The 17,507-nt window shown below is 43.7% G+C and overlaps 1 protein-coding gene across 2 annotated transcripts in view; it reads right to left on the reverse strand.

The window, feature by feature from the left end:
* Nucleotides 1-16,546, reverse strand: part of NALCN (sodium leak channel, non-selective) — a 345,519-nt gene extending 328,973 nt beyond the window's left edge. For both annotated transcript variants that reach the window (XM_073348939.1, XM_073348928.1), the window contains exons 1-2: nucleotides 16,185-16,546; nucleotides 12,956-13,146 (exon numbers count right to left, since the gene is read on the reverse strand). The gene's annotated coding sequence lies outside the window, so the exon portion shown is untranslated. The remainder of the gene's footprint in view (nucleotides 1-12,955; nucleotides 13,147-16,184) is intronic.
* Between the last annotated feature and the right edge of the window lie 961 nt (nucleotides 16,547-17,507).

Raw genomic sequence — 17,507 nt, forward strand, 5'->3', positions numbered from 1 at the left:
GAATAGGTAGCATCGGCATGGGTGAGGCTGACAGAACCTAACACTAAAAATATCATAACCTTAAACACTTTGTTTAAGTTTATTTTGTAGTAAATAAAGACCACTATATGTGTACATGAGGTGGTAGTTTTACATTCCCTTAAGCTTCCTCTTTCCCTTTCTCACTTCCATTTCCTTCCTATCCCTTATTCCTCTTTTCCTTCTTCTCCTTACTTGCCATCTTGTTCATGCTTGCTTTGCATCCTTCCTGATCCTACCTTTTCATAATTATTTCCGGGCTCACTATGTTTAAAATACAATAGGGAATTCCCCAAACCTAGAGGCTGTCTTGACAGGTTTTGATGTCACATGGCACTGCAGCATCTCGTAGTGTGTACATGTAGCACAGCAATGAGAAATGTAAATGAAAAGGTGTCATAGTATCTTTAGAAATGCCCATACGACCCTGCGCTGCATACGAGAAACGGAGGATTTTCTGGACAAAAGTCAGGATAGGCTTCTACGGGCACAAAGCTCTACAGATTTAGAGCAGGTTGCACAGCAGAGCCAAGAGGCCAGTGAAGAAGCTTGGCAACATGTGACCTCCAGAAGAAGAAGGGGGAATGTTCGGGTTCCAGCAACGCGGACACAGGTAACTAACCGCTTTCATGTTCTCTCCACAGGTACCATTGCGGAGAGTGGACCAGATGATATGTCTGGGGGGAGAAAGCAGAAGGAGACTCCGCTGGTTGGAAGGCATGAGATGCACTGTCCTGAGGTTGGGGGTTCCACGACCACCACTCCCAAGAGAAGGAGGTGGGTGGTGGTGGTCGGGGACTCTCTCCTCCGGGGGACTGAGTCATCTATCTGCCGCCCTGACCTGGAAAACCGAGAAGTCTGCTGCTTGCCGGGGGCTAAGATTCGCGATGTGACGGAGAGACTGCCGAGACTCATCAAGCCCTCGGATCACTACCCCTGCCTGCTTCTCCACGTGGGTACCAATGATACTGCCAAGAATGACCTTGAGCAGATCACTGCGGACTACGTGGCTCTGGGAAGAAGGATAAAGGAGTTTGAGGCGCAAGTGGTGTTCTCGTCCATCCTCCCCGTGGAAGGAAAAGGCCTGGGTAGGGACCGTCGAATCGTGGAAGTCAATGAATGGATACGCAGGTGGTGTCGGAGAGAAGGCTTTGGATTCTTTGACCATGGGATGGTGTTCCATGAAGGAGGAGTGCTGGGCAGAGACGGGCTCCACCTTACGAAGAGAGGGAAGAGCATCTTTGCGAGCAGGCTGGCTAACCTAGTGAGGAGGGCTTAAAACTAGGTTCACCGGGAGAAGGAGACCAAAGCCCTGAGGTAAATGGGAAAGCGGGATACCGGGAGGAAGCACAGGCAGGAATGTCTGTGAGGGGAGGGCTCCTGCCTCATACTGAGAATGAGGGGCAATCAGCAGGTTATCTCAAGTGCTTATATACGAATACACAAAGCCTTGGAAACAAGCAGGGAGAACTGGAGGTCCTGGTGATGTCAAGGAATTATGACGTGATTGGAATAACAGAGACTTGGTGGGATAACTCAAATGACTGGAGTACTGTCATGGATGGTTATAAACTGTTCAGGAAGGACAGGCAGGGCAGAAAAGGTGGGGGAGTAGCACTGTATGTAAGGGAGCAGTATGACTGCTCAGAGCTCCGGTACGAAACTGCAGAAAAACCTGAGTGTCTCTGGATTAAGTTTAGAAGTGTGAGCAACAAGAGTGATGTAGTGGTGGGAGTCTGCTATAGACCACCGGACCAGGGGGATGAGGTGGATGAGGCTTTCTTCCAGCAGCTTGCAGAAGCTACTAGATCGCACGCCCTGGTTCTCATGGGTGACTTTAATTTTCCTGATATCTGCTGGGAGAGCAATACAGCAGTGCATAGACAATCCAGGAAGTTTTTGGAAAGCATAGGGGATAATTTCCTGGTGCAAGTGCTAGAGGAGCCAACTGGGGGGAAGCTTTTCTTGACCTGCTGCTCACAAACCGGGAAGAATTAGCGGGGGAAGCAAAAGTGGATGGGAATCTGGGAGGCAGTGACCATGATTTGGTTGAGTTCAGGATCCTGACACAGGGAAGAAAGGTAAGCAGCAGGATACGGACCCTGGACTTCAGGAAAGCAGACTTCGACTCCCTCAGGAAACGGATGGGTAGGATCCCCTGGGGGACTAACATGAAGGGGAAAGGAGTCCAGGAGAGCTGGCTGTATTTCAAGGAATCCCTGTTGAGGTTACAGGGACAAACCATCCTGATGTGTCGAAAGAATAGTAAATATGGCAGGCGACCAGCTTGGCTTAACGGTAAAATCCTAGCGGATCTTAAACATAAAAAAGAAGCTTACAAGAAGTGGAAGGTTGGACATATGACCAGGGAAGAGTATAAAAATATTGCTCGGGCATGTAGGAATGAAATCAGGAGGGCCAAATCGCACCTGGAGCTGCAGCTAGCGAGAGATGTCAAGAGTAACAAGAAGGGTTTCTTCAGGTATGTTGGCAACAAGAAGAAAGCCAAGGAAAGTGTGGGCCCCTTAATGAATGAGGGAGGCAACCTAGTGACAGAGAATGTGGAAAAAGCTAATGTACTCAATGTTTTTTCTGCCTCTGTCTTCATTAACAAGGTCAGCTCCCAGACTGCTGTGCTGGGCATCACAACATGGGGAATAGATGGCCAGCCCTCTGTGGAGAAAGAGGTGGTTAGGGACTATTTAGAAAAGTTGGACGTGCACAAGTCCATGGGGCGGACGAGTTGCATCCGAGAGTGCTAAAGGAATCGGCCGCTGTGATTGCAATGCCATTGGCCATTATCTCTGAAAACTCGTGGCGAACGGGGGAAGTCCTGGATGACTGGAAAATGTAGTGCCAATCTTTAAAAAGGGAAGAAGGAGGATCCTGGGAACTACAGGCAAGTCAGCCTCACCTCAGTCCCCGGAAAAATCATGGAGCAGGTCCTCAAAGAATCAATCCTGAAGCACTTACATGAGAGGAAAGTGATCAGGAACAGTCAGCATGGATGCACCAAGGGAAGGTCATGCCTGACTAATCTAATCACCTTCTATGATGAGATTACTGGTTCTGTGGATGAAGGGAAAGCAGTGGATGTATTGTATCTTGACTTTAGCAAAGCTTTTGACACGGTCTCCCACAGTATTCTTGCCAGCAAGTTAAAGAAGTATGGGCTGGATGAATGCACTATAAGGTGGGTAGAAAGTTGGCTAGATTGTCGGGCTCAACGGGTAGTGATCAATGGCTCCATGTCTAGTTGGCAGCCGGTGTTAAGTGGAGTGCCCCAGGGGTCGGTCCTGGGGCCGGTTTTGTTCAATATCTTCATAAATGATCTGGAGGATGGTGTGGATTGCACTCTCAGCAAATTTGCGGATGATACTAAACTGGGAGGAGTGGTAGATACGCTGGAGGGCAGGGATAGGATACAGAGGGACCTAGACAAATTGGAGGATTGGGCCAAAAGAAATCTGATGAGGTTCAATAAGGATAAGTGCAGGGTCCTGCACTTAGCACGGAAGAACCAAATGCACAGCTACAGACTAGGGACCGAATGGCTAGGCAGCAGTTCTGCGGAAAAGGACCTAGGGGTGACAGTGGACGAGAAGCTGGATATGAGTCAGCAGTGTGCCCTTGTTGCCAAGAAGGCCAATGGCATTTTGGGATGTATAAGTAGGGACATAGCGAGCAGATCGAGAGATGTGATCGTTCCCCTCTATTCAACATTGGTGAGGCCTCATCTGGAGTACTGTGTCCAGTTTTGGGCCCCACACTACAAGAAGGATGTGGATAAATTGGAGAGAGTCCAGCGAAGGGCAACAAAAATGATTAGGGGTCTGGAACACATGACTTATGAGGAGAGGCTGAGGGAACTGGGATTGTTTAGTCCGCAGAAGAGAAGAATGAGGAGGGATTTGATAGCTGCTTTCAACTACCTGAGAGGTGGTTCCAGAGAGGATGGTTCTAGACTATTCTCAGTGGTAGAGGAGGACAGGACAAGGAGAAATGGTCTCAAGTTGCAGTGGGGGAGGTTTAGGTTGGGTATTAGGAAAAACTTTTTCACTAGGAGGGTGGTGAAACACTGGAATGCGTTACCTAGGGAGGTGGTGGAATCTCCTTCCTTAGAAGTTTTTAAGGTCAGGCTTGACAAAGCCCTGGATGGGATGATTTAATTGGGGATTGGTCCTGCTTTGAGCAGGGGGTTGGACTAGATGACCTCCTGAGGTCCCTTCCAACCCTGATATTCTATGATTCTACTGTGAGAGGATATACTATCAAAGGGCTTGAGTCTACAGTGCTTGTTAATGCAAAACTCCCATTGAGTGTAATGGAGTTCTCAGCAGAAACTGCAAAACTTTTCCAATCCCTCCACAGAAGAAAAATCCACATTATGAAAATATACCTCACTAATGTGGTCTTTAGTAACTTCTTATTTAAATTCTAAATTTGTAATTATGGTTTTACGAATAATGTTAACCCTTCCCAGCAATGACTGAGATACTGATCTTGCTAACCTGTCAAAAAAATAATTATAATAGATTGTCAGATCAGAGTCAATAAGGTCATTAGGAGATAATATTCAGGAAATACAATGCATTAACCAGGGAGCTACCATTGAAATCATTTCATAAATGCTAAAGGACAAGCAGTGTATGTTTTAAAGCAGAAGATAAATTAATTATAGCTAATTAAAAATAAAACTTCAACAGATTTCTTCATTCAACACTAGTTAGTAATGGTATGAATAAGTAGGAAGATTGGTGGTATTTTATAACAAAATTTTTATCTGTCTGGTTGTCCACTGATTATTTTCCCTACTAAACCGATAAAAGGTCATGAACTATAGATGTCACAATGGTTTTAGTTCATCAAGCTCACCAAGTGGTGACCAAATGTCATGACCAAACAGATCACGCATATTATTTTCAAACTGTGGTTGCGAATCAACAAAGCAGAAAATACAGAAATCCAAAGGGAAAAAAATCTACAAAATACAAGTTTTCCTATCTCAAAATTTGAATGAGCCTGTGTTTCCTTGGGAAAGACACTGATAATCTGGAAATGGCCTTTAGTAAGTCCTGGTAGAGCTCTCTTGCAATTCTTCTGTTTTTATTTATTTATTTTTGCTGGAACCAGAGAGGGTTTTTTTTTTGTTTGTTTGTTTCAAAGCAGGTAAAGACTGGGGCAGCCTGCACACTCGGCTGCACATCAGGACGCAGGAATTGTGGCTCCTGAAGCCCCATCCACCATCCTTCTGCAGCTCGCTCTGGCATAGTTCCACATCACAGCCAAGGGAGGGTAGATTCTAACATACACAATCTGATGCTTTCTTTGGTCACATAGTGAAATTAGCGTGGAAGACTTCCCCAGCGAATATTTCTGTCTCTAAAGCTTGTACAAATATTGGGTGTGGGTGTGTTCTGGAGTAAAAAATGGATTTAATAAGGAAAAGATTGCTTCCTTTGGCTGTGTCCATTCACATTACTTTGTTTTTTTTCTCTTTAGAATAACACCAACAATCAAAATTCACAGCACTTATGCAGACTGCTACTGCTTCTTATGTAGGAATGTGCTCTTTCATCTTTGCTTTTAATTTTAAATATGTCTTTTGCTTTGTTACTTTATTTTTAAAAGCAAGGACACAAAATGAAAGAATGCCACTTAGACAAGGAGCCCATCAGCTCTGTTAGCTCAGCCTTTTATTCATTTACTCTCCCTGAGCCAGTAGATATGTTCAATCAAAGAAAATTAAAATCACAGAAAGACGATCCTCATACCATCTTGGAACAAAAAGTTCAAGACAATAGGCTTGATTCATTACCATTATACCAGATTTACAAAGTCCACAGAAACGGAGTTACCTGCTGCATGCCAATGTGAACAAAGAGATGGGTTAAATCCTGGCCCCATAAAGCATTTGTTGTGAATTTGCAAAACATATAGTATTCTGCTCCTGCAATATCTGTAACAAAAATAAATGCGCTCCTATGGAACACTAATAGAGAATGAAGGCGATCATTGATAAACAGAGCATTTATTTTTGGTTTCATTTTTAATTCTGAATGACTTATATTGAGAATTAAAAATCAGGCCAAAAAAACCCACCATGATTTTGATATTTTAGCCCAAGTTCTCTAAAATTTATTCTCCTTAAAGAAAAACCCTAATCTGCTGTAGCAGGAAAATATCCAACAGAAGGCAGCACTTCACCTCACACTGTCAATAATACCAATAACTGTAAGATTATTTATGCTAGTTCCAAGTACTCTGTTAACTATGTAAAAGGGAAGAGGGCACACCATGAGTTACTGATGAGAGAACTATACCACTGTGGCTGATGAAACCAGGTGACAGCTAGTTTTGAAGAAAATGTGTTTTGTTTTGGAATACTTTATTGGCAACTACCCTGTTTTTTTCATCTGAAGCAAAGTCTAAAAACCCCCTCATCTTTTCTCCCTTATTTTTCAACACAGCATATTGTTAACTATTCATATTGTTAAGTATTCAGTTTTGTACTGAAGCCAGACAGGGTCCCCTCTCCCAACAAGACAAAGTTTGCTTTTCCCTCCTCGTTCACAATAAAGGAAATACCATAAATCAAAGCTCCTAAAATCACATTTAGATTAATACTTTGCAGATCATTTGGCTACCAGCTGCAAAGAATAGTTGGTGATGTCTTGTGTCTTCTAGCAGGGCTTCAGGACTTGTAGGTCAAATAGCAAAAATCAACAACACCATTCTCAGATTTGGGGAGGAATTCCTCTGCTATAATAACATAATTATCCAAAATATCGTGTGACATTGAACTCCATATGTTTTATGGAAATATGTTTATAAGTGTGAATATAATATAACTGGAATACGCTTTAAGCAAAAGGTGACTTGTAAGGTATCATTACAAATCTTATAATCTACTGAGCATGTTTGTCCTATTTGAATTAATGTATCATTCTTGTATCTGAAGTTAGAAATATGAAGTATTACTCTGAAGTCCTATTGTAACTATGCAAAGTGTGGGCCTTTAATGGTGGGTTAGAATCTTGATGGCTCCCATTAGCCCGGACAATTAGTTGTAAATGGCTCTGTTTACTTGTAAGCTTTCCTGTGTTCATATGAGGCTTGGGGTCTCACAGGACATAGTACCATGTCACCTGGACTGGAATCCATCTTAAACCTGGTGCTTTTCCATCTAGAAGGAGGGGTGTGGACCCAGATAGACAAAAGTTTCCCGCCTTGTGCCAAAGATATAAAAGGGGGTGGAACAGAACAAAGTGGGCTGCAGTCATGAGAAAACCTCTAGTTACCACCTGAGCTGGAACTAATAAAAACTGCACTGGGGAAAGGACTGGGCCCAGACTAGGAAGGAGCCTAATCTGTGAAAGAAGCTTATTGGAACATCTCTGTGGGTGAGATTTACCTGTATTCAGTTTTTTAAATATATTAGGCTTAGACTTGCATGTTTTGTTTTATTTTGCTTGGTAACTTACTTTGTTCTGTCTGTTATTACTTGAAACCACTTAAATCCTACATTTTATACTTAATAAAATCACTTTTGTTTACTAATTAACCCAGAGTAAGTGATTAATACCTGGAGGAACAAACAGCTGTGCATATCTCGGAAACCTACTGACCACTATACTTACCTACATGCCTCCAGCTTTCATCTAGACCACACCACATGATCCATTGTCTACAGCCAAGCTCTACGATACAACCACATTTGCTCCAACCCCTCAGACAGAGACAAATACCTACAAGATCTCTATCAAGCATTCTTACAACTACAATACCCACCTGCTGAAGTGAAGAAACAGATTGACAGAGCCAGAAGAGTACTCAGAAGTCACCTACTACAGGACAGGCCCAACAAAGAAAATAACAGAACGCCGCTAGCCATCACCTTCAGCACCCAACTAAAACCTCTCCAGCGCATCATCAAGGATCTACAACCTATCCTGAAGGATGACCCATCACTCTCACAGATCTTGGGAGACAGGCCAGTCCTTGCTTAAAGACAGCCCCCCAACATGAAGCAAATACTCACCAGCAACCACACACCACACAACAAAAATACTAACCCAGGAACTTATCCTTGCAAAAAAGCCCTTTGCCAACTGTGTCCACATATCTATTCAGGGGACACCATCATAGGGCCTAATCACATCAGCCATACCATCAGAGGCTCGTTCACCTGCACATCTACCAATGTGATATACGCCATCATGTGCCAGCAATGCCCCTCTACCATGTACATTGGCCAAACTGGACAGTTTCTACGTTAAAGAATAAATGGACACAAATCAGACATCAAGAATTATAACATTCAAAAACCAGTCGGAGAACACTTCAGTCTCTCTGGTCATTCAATTACAGACCTAAAAGTGGCAATTCTTCAACAAAAGAACTTCAAAAACAGACTCCAACGAGAGACTGCTGAATTGGAATTAATTTGCAAATTGGATACAATTAACTTAGGCTTGAATAAAGACTGGAAGTAGATGGGTCATTACACAAAGTAAAACTATTTCTCCATGTTTATTCTTCTCCCCTCCCTTCCCACCCCCCCACCCCCCGGGTTCCTCAGACGTTCTTGTCAACTGCTGGAAATGGCTCACCTTGATTATCACTACAAAAGGTTGGGGTTTTTTTTATTTTTTTTCTCTCCTGCTGGTAATAGTTCCCTTACCTGATCACTCTCGTTACAGTGTGTATGGTAACACCCATTGTTTCATGTTCTCTGTGTATATAAAATCCCCCTACTCTATTTTCCACTGCATGCATCCGATGAAGTGAGCTGTAGCTCACGAAAGCTTATGTTCATATAAATTTGTTAGTGTCTAAGGTGCCACAAGTACTCCTTTTCTCTATCAATGTTATTATAGAGGGTGGACAATTTTTGATTTTACCCTGTATAAGCTTTGTACAGAGTAAAACGGATTTATTTGGGGTTTGGATCCCTTTGGGAGCTGAGTGTCTGTGTGCTGGAGATAGGTGACTTGCTGAGCAGTTTTTGGTTAAAGTCTGCAGCTTTGGGGGCATAGACCAGACCTGGCACTGTGTTGCAGCAGGCTAACATGTCTGGCTCAACAAGGCAGGGTTCTGGAGTCCCAAGCTGGCAGTGGAAAACGGGCTCAGAGGTAATTCCAGCACGTCAAGTGACAGTCCCAAAGCAGGTTTCAGAGTAACAGCCGTGTTAGTCTGTATTCGCAAAAAGAAAAGGAGGACTTGTGGCACCTTAGAGACTAACCAATTTATTAGAGCATAAGCTTTCGTGAGCTACAGCTCACTTCTTCAGATGCATATCGTGGAAACTGCAGCAGGCTTTATATATACACAGAGAATATGAAACAATACCTATTCCCACCCCACTGTCCTGCTGGTAATAGCTTATCTAAAGTGATTTCCAGCACAAATCCAGGTTTTCTCACCCTCCACCCCCCCACACAAATTCACTCTCCTGCTGGTGATAGCCCATCCAAAGTGATAACTCTTTACACAATGTGCATGACAATTAAGCTGGGCTATTTCCTGCATAAATCCAGGTTCTCACATCCCCCCCACCCCCATACACACACAAACTCACTCTCCTGCTGGTAATAGCTCATCCAAACTGACCACTCTTCAAGTTAAAATCCAAGTTAAACCAGAACATCTGGGGGGGGGGGGGAGGAAAAAACAAGAGGAAACAGGCTACCTTGCATAATGACTTAGCCACTCCAAGTCTCTATTTAAGCCTAAATTAATAGTATCCAATTTGCAAATGAATTCCAATTCAGCAGTTTCTCGCTGGAGTCTGGATTTGAAGTTTTTTTGTTTTAAGATAGCGACCTTCATGTCTGTGATCGCGTGACCAGAGAGACTGAAGTGTTCTCCGACTGGTTTATGAATGTTATAATTCTTGACATCTGATTTGTGTCCATTTATTCTTTTACGTAGAGACTGTCCAGTTTGACCAATGTACATGGCAGAGGGGCATTGCTGGCACATGATGGCATATATCACATTGGTGGATGTGCAGGTGAACGAGCCTCTGAGCAGTCTCTCAAAGCAGTCTCTGTGACCAAACCCATCACCTACTGTTAAAACCTTTAATCTGTAAATAGACCGGTAGCCAAACTTTGGTCCTTGAATGTCTCCTGTGTCATGTCTTGTCAATGGGTTAGGACTGTACTCATAGATAATTCATCTCCTAAACATACCTCCTCCATAACAGGATGGCACAGACATAGCCAGCAGACAACTGAACATGAACTTTCCAAAGGCTGACCCATTGTAAATACCATGCACAACCCCTTACCACTATTTTATAACCTCACGTCTAGTTCCTTTCACTAGATTCCCTCAAGCATTGAAGGGATATGATATTGGAGCACCGAACCTGCAGTGTTGTGTTGTTGTTATGAAATCAGCATTTTGATTTTAAACACAATTTTTTGTATGGTTTTGTTTTCCACTGCATCTATCATATTTCCATTAGAAATGGGATCTACTGTCTTGATCATAACTCCCTAATATGAGTCAATTCACAGTTTTCCAAATCTTGCAGTCAAAAGCATTTTATCTTGCTATTGGTCTTTGACCAAAAATACCACAAATACCTCCTATCTACATACACAGTGAAAATTTAGGTACTCTAAGAGATACCACTAAGTGGTAACTGTTGGTAAATGCTGACATGTGCACCACTGTGTGTGTGTCTGTCCTTGTCATATGTTAGAAATATATTTATATATTTATTGGCTACATTGTTGCAAACTTTCCTCTAGGATGCAGATCCTGTCATCATTATCCATGCCTTTCTTACCTCAAGATTAAACTATTGCAATACGCTCTATGTGGGGCTACGCCTTAAAATCATTCAGCGACTGAAGCTCGTGCAGAACATAGTGACTTGCTTATTGAGCCTCTTGAGCTTATGGAGCACCTTGCTGGGAGCATGTAACACCAGTACTCTGGGATCTGCAACAGCTGCCTATTGCTCTCTGGATGGAATTTAAGGTATTGGGTATGACCTATAAAGCCGATGGCCAGGGACCTGCCTACCTGAGGGATTGCCTTTCTCCCCATGCTGTAATACCACAGCTGCAATCGGTAGAGGCATCCAGGCTGGATCCCACTCATTAGAGAAGAGAGGAGGTAGATAGCAAAACATTCTCTTTGAGAGTCCAGAATGCTGGAGCTTATCCCCCTCCTTTATCCAAAACAGATCAAATTTGGTGACCTTGTGGGCACGTTGCAAAAGACATCTGTTTGAGGGGGCTTCTGGAGAGGACTAAGGGTGTGTTTATCAGAACAACAGAGGGGAGGAAAGGAGCATTTTCGTAGGCAGCTTGCTGGCTGGGGTGTTTCATAAGCGGCTTGCTGGCTGGCAGAGTGCCCGTTTGAATTATTATTTTAATGCTGCTAGGGTTTTGTTGTACTACTAATTATGTGTTAAGGCATCTAGAGGCTTGCATACACATCTTTTTGTTATTTAAATTGCAATACATTTTAAAAATAAAATAAGTAGTGATTATTTTCTTTTATAATTGTTATACTTTCATACATATTAATGATTCTTAAAAGAAATCATTCTCCACCTCCACACCCGTTTCCAGCCATTAGTGTACTTGTAGATTTCCAAAGCAACAAACACCTACATCCTTAAAAATCAAAATTTTGAAAGCAAAATCAGGAACCTTTTAAGCTTCTGAGGTGCGTGATGGTGGTGGTGGTGATTTTTGTTTGTTTGTTTGTCAATAAATGTGGCATTTAACTTATGGCTACAGGAAAAATACTACAGTAGAACACCAGAGTTACGAACTGACCAGTCAACCACACACCTCGTTTGGAACCAGAAGTAAGCAATCAAGCAGCAGCAGAGACAAGACAAAAAAAAGGCAAATACAATACTGTACTGTGTTAACTGTAAACTAATAAAAAAATAAAGGGAAAGCAGCATTTTTCTTCTGCATGGTAGAATTTCAAAACTGTATTAAGTCGATGTCCAGTTGTAAAACTTTGAAAAAACAACCATAACATTTTGTTCAGAGTTACAAACATTTCAGAGTTACGAACAACCTCCATTCCCCAGGTATTTGTAACTCTGAGGTTCTACTGTATCAAAGGCTGCAGTCATAAGTCTTTTTATCCCATTACCATTTGAGCTTTACCACTCAATATTTGGGAAGACAATAAATTGGACTCATAGCCTAGGAAGTGAAGGCCATACTTGTTTGTAAGGACTTGTAGGAATTTCTCAAGAAGAAAAATATAAAAGCGGCAATGGAAAGATGTAGAAGAAAGAAACAAAAATAAAAGTCCAGCACACTGAATCCCAGGGCCAGATTCTCAAAAGGTATTTTCTCCTAACTTGCATCGATTTCAATAGAAGTTAGGTACCTATATACTTTTTGAGGATTTGGACTTAAAAGTGTCAATCACAAACAAGGGAGCACTTCCTTCTAGACAACACCATCAGCAGAAACCAGACACTTCATCTAATGTAGGAGATACTGAAAAAAACAAAGAAAAGAAAAGAAAAACAAAAAAACAACGAAGAAAAATAGACTACAAGTGAATGGTGATACATCTTCATTAAAATGCAGCCAGGGGATTTAATGCATAAAATGTTTCTGAAGCTGAACTTGCTCTCCCCCCCAAAACTGGGTTTTATATTCAGAAGCTACAGCAGATTCAAATCCCTGCTTTAGCATGTGTGGATTATGTTACTAAAACTGTAAAGGTAATTTAGTTTGCTTTGTAAACATAACACCTCTATTTGCTTCCTACACACCCCATAAAAATCCCATGTTTTTTACTGTCTGAACTCCTAAACACCACAAAAAGAACCCAAATAATTCTTCAAAATGATTAATTCTCAGATGCTCATTACTTCAAATTATTCTAAAATTCAAAAGTCTACCTCCAAATAAAAGAGAGCAACAGATCTGTTTCTTACCTCTCAAGATAGATACTTGCATCTCTTGATGAGCTGATGTATTATTATATTATTATTATTAACTCTATGTTTTTAGACATCTTTTATCCCACAAACACTAGACATTCATCTGCACGTCCACCAATGTAATATACGCCATCATGTGCCAGCAATGCCCCTCTGCTATGTACATCAGCCAAACTGGACAGTCCCTACACAAAAGGATAAATGGACACAAATCAGATATTAGGAATGGCAATATACAAAAATCTGTAGAACATTTCAATCTCCTTGGACATACAATAGCAGATTTAAAGGTAGCCATCCTGCAGTAAAAAAACTTCAGGACCAGACTTCAAAGAGAAACTGCTGAGTTTCAGTTCATTTGCAAATTTGACACCATCAGCTCAGGATTACACAAAGACTGTGAATGGCTAGCCAACTACAAAAGCAGTTTCTCCTCCCTTGGTGTTCACACCTCAACTGCTAGAAGAGGGCCTCATCCTCCCTCACTGAAATAACCTCCTTATCCCTAGCCTGATTCTTGCTTGCATATTTATACCTGCCTCTGGAAATGTCCACTATATGTATCTGACAAAGTGGTTATTCACCCACGAAAGCTTATGCTCCAATACGTCTGTTAGTCTATAAGGTGCCACAGGACTCTTTGCCGCTTTTACAGATCCAGACTAACAAGCCTACCCCTCTGATACTAGACAGAGGTGCACCAGAGTATAGGCAAAAGACCGAAAGTGACCCACCAAACTTTACAGTGTAGTCTGAGACTACTGTGGAGGTACACGGCATGGATTAGAATGAATACCACTTAGCATTACAACACAAAGCATTACAAGTTAGCACCTGCAATCTCCAGAAGCTGTGCCTGATCAAAACAGACAACTGCTAGGGTCTGTAGCAACCAGAGGCTGCAAATCAAACTCACATATTTTATGCTACAATCTGAATTTTATGAGGCCATGCATCAAACTGAAACAAAGCAGAGGCATCAAACAAAGTCCATGGGATGGATCTGGCCCATCTGATATATTTATGTGGCCTGCATGATATTCAGATTGTAAAGACTCCAAACTTTCATTTAAAAAGTAAGTTTCTAACCCTGCTGGTTGCAAAGAAATCCTTCCAGTTATGAACTGAATATAACCAATACAGTGGTTATAATTATTATTTATTTGTATTATTGTAGCATCTAGGACCTCAGTCATGGACCACGACCTCATTGTGCTAGGTGCTTTACAAACACAGAACAAAAAGATAGTCCCTGCTCCAAAGAGTTTACAATTTAAGTAGAAGACAAGAGACAGACAGGTGAGGGAGTACAAGGAAACAATGAGACAACACTGGTCAGTATAATAAGCAGTAGTCGCAGCACACCAGCAGCCTTGTCAAGTTTTGTGTAGCAATGGTAGAGAAGAGATTTGAAGGAAATGAATGAAGTGACAATGCAAGTGTTTACAGGGAGCTCCAGCTAAGCATGAGGAGCAGCATGGCAGAAAGCACAAAGGTGGTTGTCTGAAAAAGTAAATGAAAGTGGACAATGGACACTGTCATTGCAGGCTGATCAGTCAGGAGTCAACATCGCATTGAATGAGATATGACATGTAGCGTGGGGATGGACAGTAGAAGTGTATGCCTGAGTGTGCAAACAGCCTGAGACAGCTACTCAGAAAGATGAAAATTTCCTTTCCTTCCATTAATCTTATTGGGCTTTAGAATTGATTCAGCAACAAGGACACTTCAATGTCAACATTATCTATTTCATTTCTGATCACTGTAGGGATAGATCGGAATTGGAAGTTGCTGTAGGGAAGAAAATGAAAAGGGAAATAAACAGAGAAGGGAGGATTTAGAAGGCAGAGAAACAAAGGACAGTGAAATAGCATTAGTCAATATTGTCTCACTAAGGACCACTGAATGCAACAATTGGCACTGAACAAATGCTAAACAATAACTAAAAGTATAGTTACTATGTAAAGGCCATAATATACCCATGATCCTTTTGCACATACCCGTTTAGCATCAGTAGGAGTTTCAGTGTGAAATATAGGGAGTATGTCCTCCTAAACTGATACGTCCCTCCACTGACTAGAATTAAAAATGGAATATTTCCCTCTCCAGCCACAGGCAGCCCAGATATAGAGCACTACATATTTGGTTCAGCAGTCTCTGGGCACTGCCCCTTAGACAAGCTAATAGTTGGGGTCTCTGTGAGAACAGCGGTAGCCATCTGCTCCATTTTGTGCGAACTAGGTGAAGTGCCCACAGGAGGGGCCCCACAAGTAGGGCAGAATTTACACTCCATCCCAAGTGGATCTCCTGACTAACAAACAAAGCAAGCGGCTTCTTTGCTCAACACTTGGATTTTTTTTTTTAAACACATAAAGCAGAATATTGGTGGAGTTTACCAACACGATTAAAAAGCCGGTATTTTTGTTTTATAGGCACTTATGTAGGAAGGGCCCAAATAGCCCTATGAGCTTCCCCTCACCCTGCCTGTACCTCTGGGTCACATGAAGCTGCAGCTGCTGTAGGCCACAGTCTCACAGGCGCAGGGAGAGAGAGGCCCGAGGGCAGCAGCCCTGGGCACGGTACATCTGCTAACAATGGCTCCTGCTTGATGTTGACAAAAAGCAGGTGACAGGCAGGCGCCAACCCAGAGGTGCTGCCATTTGCAATGGAAACGGATGGTGGCGACCTGGCTCCTCACCCATCGGAACCGGCCACCAGCGGCTCTCAAGCAGGCGGTGCCCTCCGGCTCCCTGCCTGCCCGCAGGGCCTGGCCCGCTCCCGGGATTCGCTGCCCCCTGACCCCCCGCCCCCGCGCGTCCAGCGGGCCGGGGATGAGCCGGGCGAGCGCCCCTCCCGCCGGCCCCCACCTCTGGAAGGGGGGTGGGGCCGGTGCACAGCTGTCCCGCAGCTGGAAGGGCGGGGGAATGTCACGCCCCCGCCTCACCCCGGCAGCTCGCAGCGGCGCGGCGACACGGTACCGATGCACCAGGTGGGATCCGGTCCCTGCGCATCCGCCGCCCGGCCAGGCCTCCGGCCGCCGCCACCATCCACCCGCCCTCCCCCAGCACCGCCTCCCCCCGGCGTCTGGCCCCTGTCACAAGCGCCCACGAGAACGGCAGGGAGTGTCAGCCGCGCCAGCCCCGCGGTGCGGAGAGGGGAGAGGCGGGGGAGCCGGGGATCAGCAACACAGCGCAGAAAACAGGGCCCGATGCCACCGACCTACCGCCTGCATCGCCCTTCATGGCGTGCTTGGGAGCACTGGTCCCTGCCCCGCGAGCTGGGGATTTGTTAGGGTTTGTTTGGTGTTAGGTGGTCCTCGCTGCGGCGTCGGCGGTGATGCTGGGGGCTGAATGGAGAAGACGTGACAGACGGGGGGGGGGGGGGGGGAGGAGGCAGCGGCAGCCGCCCTCTGCAGTTGGTAGAGAAGGGCGGTCGGCGCCAGCAGGTTCCTCTCTCGCCGGGGCTAGGCTCCAGCCTTCAGTCTCGCAGCAACGGCTGAGACTCCCCTGGCACAGAACCGGTGCAGGGGCACACACGCCGGGCGTGCAGCCACACACCGTGTACACCCGTGCGGGTTCAAAAGACATACCGTGCACACCCAGTGCGTATGCAGAAATGCACAGATACATACATAGAAACAAGAGCACACACACAATGCAGATGCACAGAGCATATACAGATGTGTACAAGTATGCAGACAAATACACACAAGGAGCGTGACAAATGCATACACATGGAATCCACACTCAGTATACACAACGATAAATGTATAGAAAACAGTGCACACAATGTATACACACATACGGAGGGCGCTTTTATATACATGAACACAATATTGCCAGTTCGCATGGCTTCCTTGAATCCCCAGCTTGTACAGGAGCATGTGATTAGGTGAAAAACTCCCGGCGGGTCGGGGGGCGGAGGGGTTGTTTAAGTTTCTAACCGTCATGGTTGGGAGAAAAGCTTGAAAATGTGACCCGAATGTTACCTCAAGGTTCAAAAATTGTTTGTTTTTTTAAGTTTTTGTTTTTTAAACACTTGATTTTCTAAGCAAATCTCATGGTTTTGGTGGCCTAAATCATGATTTTCTAATGTGTATGTGGTATTGGTGACCCCAGACAACACATAAACCTACGTGCAGATAAAAATGCTTACATGCACACACCAGTTGTGCAGAGACATATATAATGCAGCCACACGGATAGATACAATACATGCACATATACACACATATGATACAGCAGTAAGGATTTTGCCTGTATAATCACATTCAATACATGAAAAGTATACAGCTGTATATTGTTGGATTACAAGGATTACCTTCAACAGCAGTAACAGTAGTTAGAAGAGAAGGGTGAAGGGCGGCCAGTTGCACCTGAATGATGCTCTTGTGACCCCCAAGAAATACATCAGACACAAGGGTAACAGACTATGGAATTTAAAAAAAATATTCTTTAAAATACACTTTAGTACCCACCCTGGTTATTCACTGGGCCTCAAAATACAATTAAAAATAAAAGCACCCCAAAATCCTTTGTACAGGACA

Source organism: Lepidochelys kempii, chromosome 1 (genome assembly GCF_965140265.1).
Source record: "Lepidochelys kempii isolate rLepKem1 chromosome 1, rLepKem1.hap2, whole genome shotgun sequence".
Classification (NCBI taxonomy): domain Eukaryota; kingdom Metazoa; phylum Chordata; order Testudines; family Cheloniidae; genus Lepidochelys; species Lepidochelys kempii.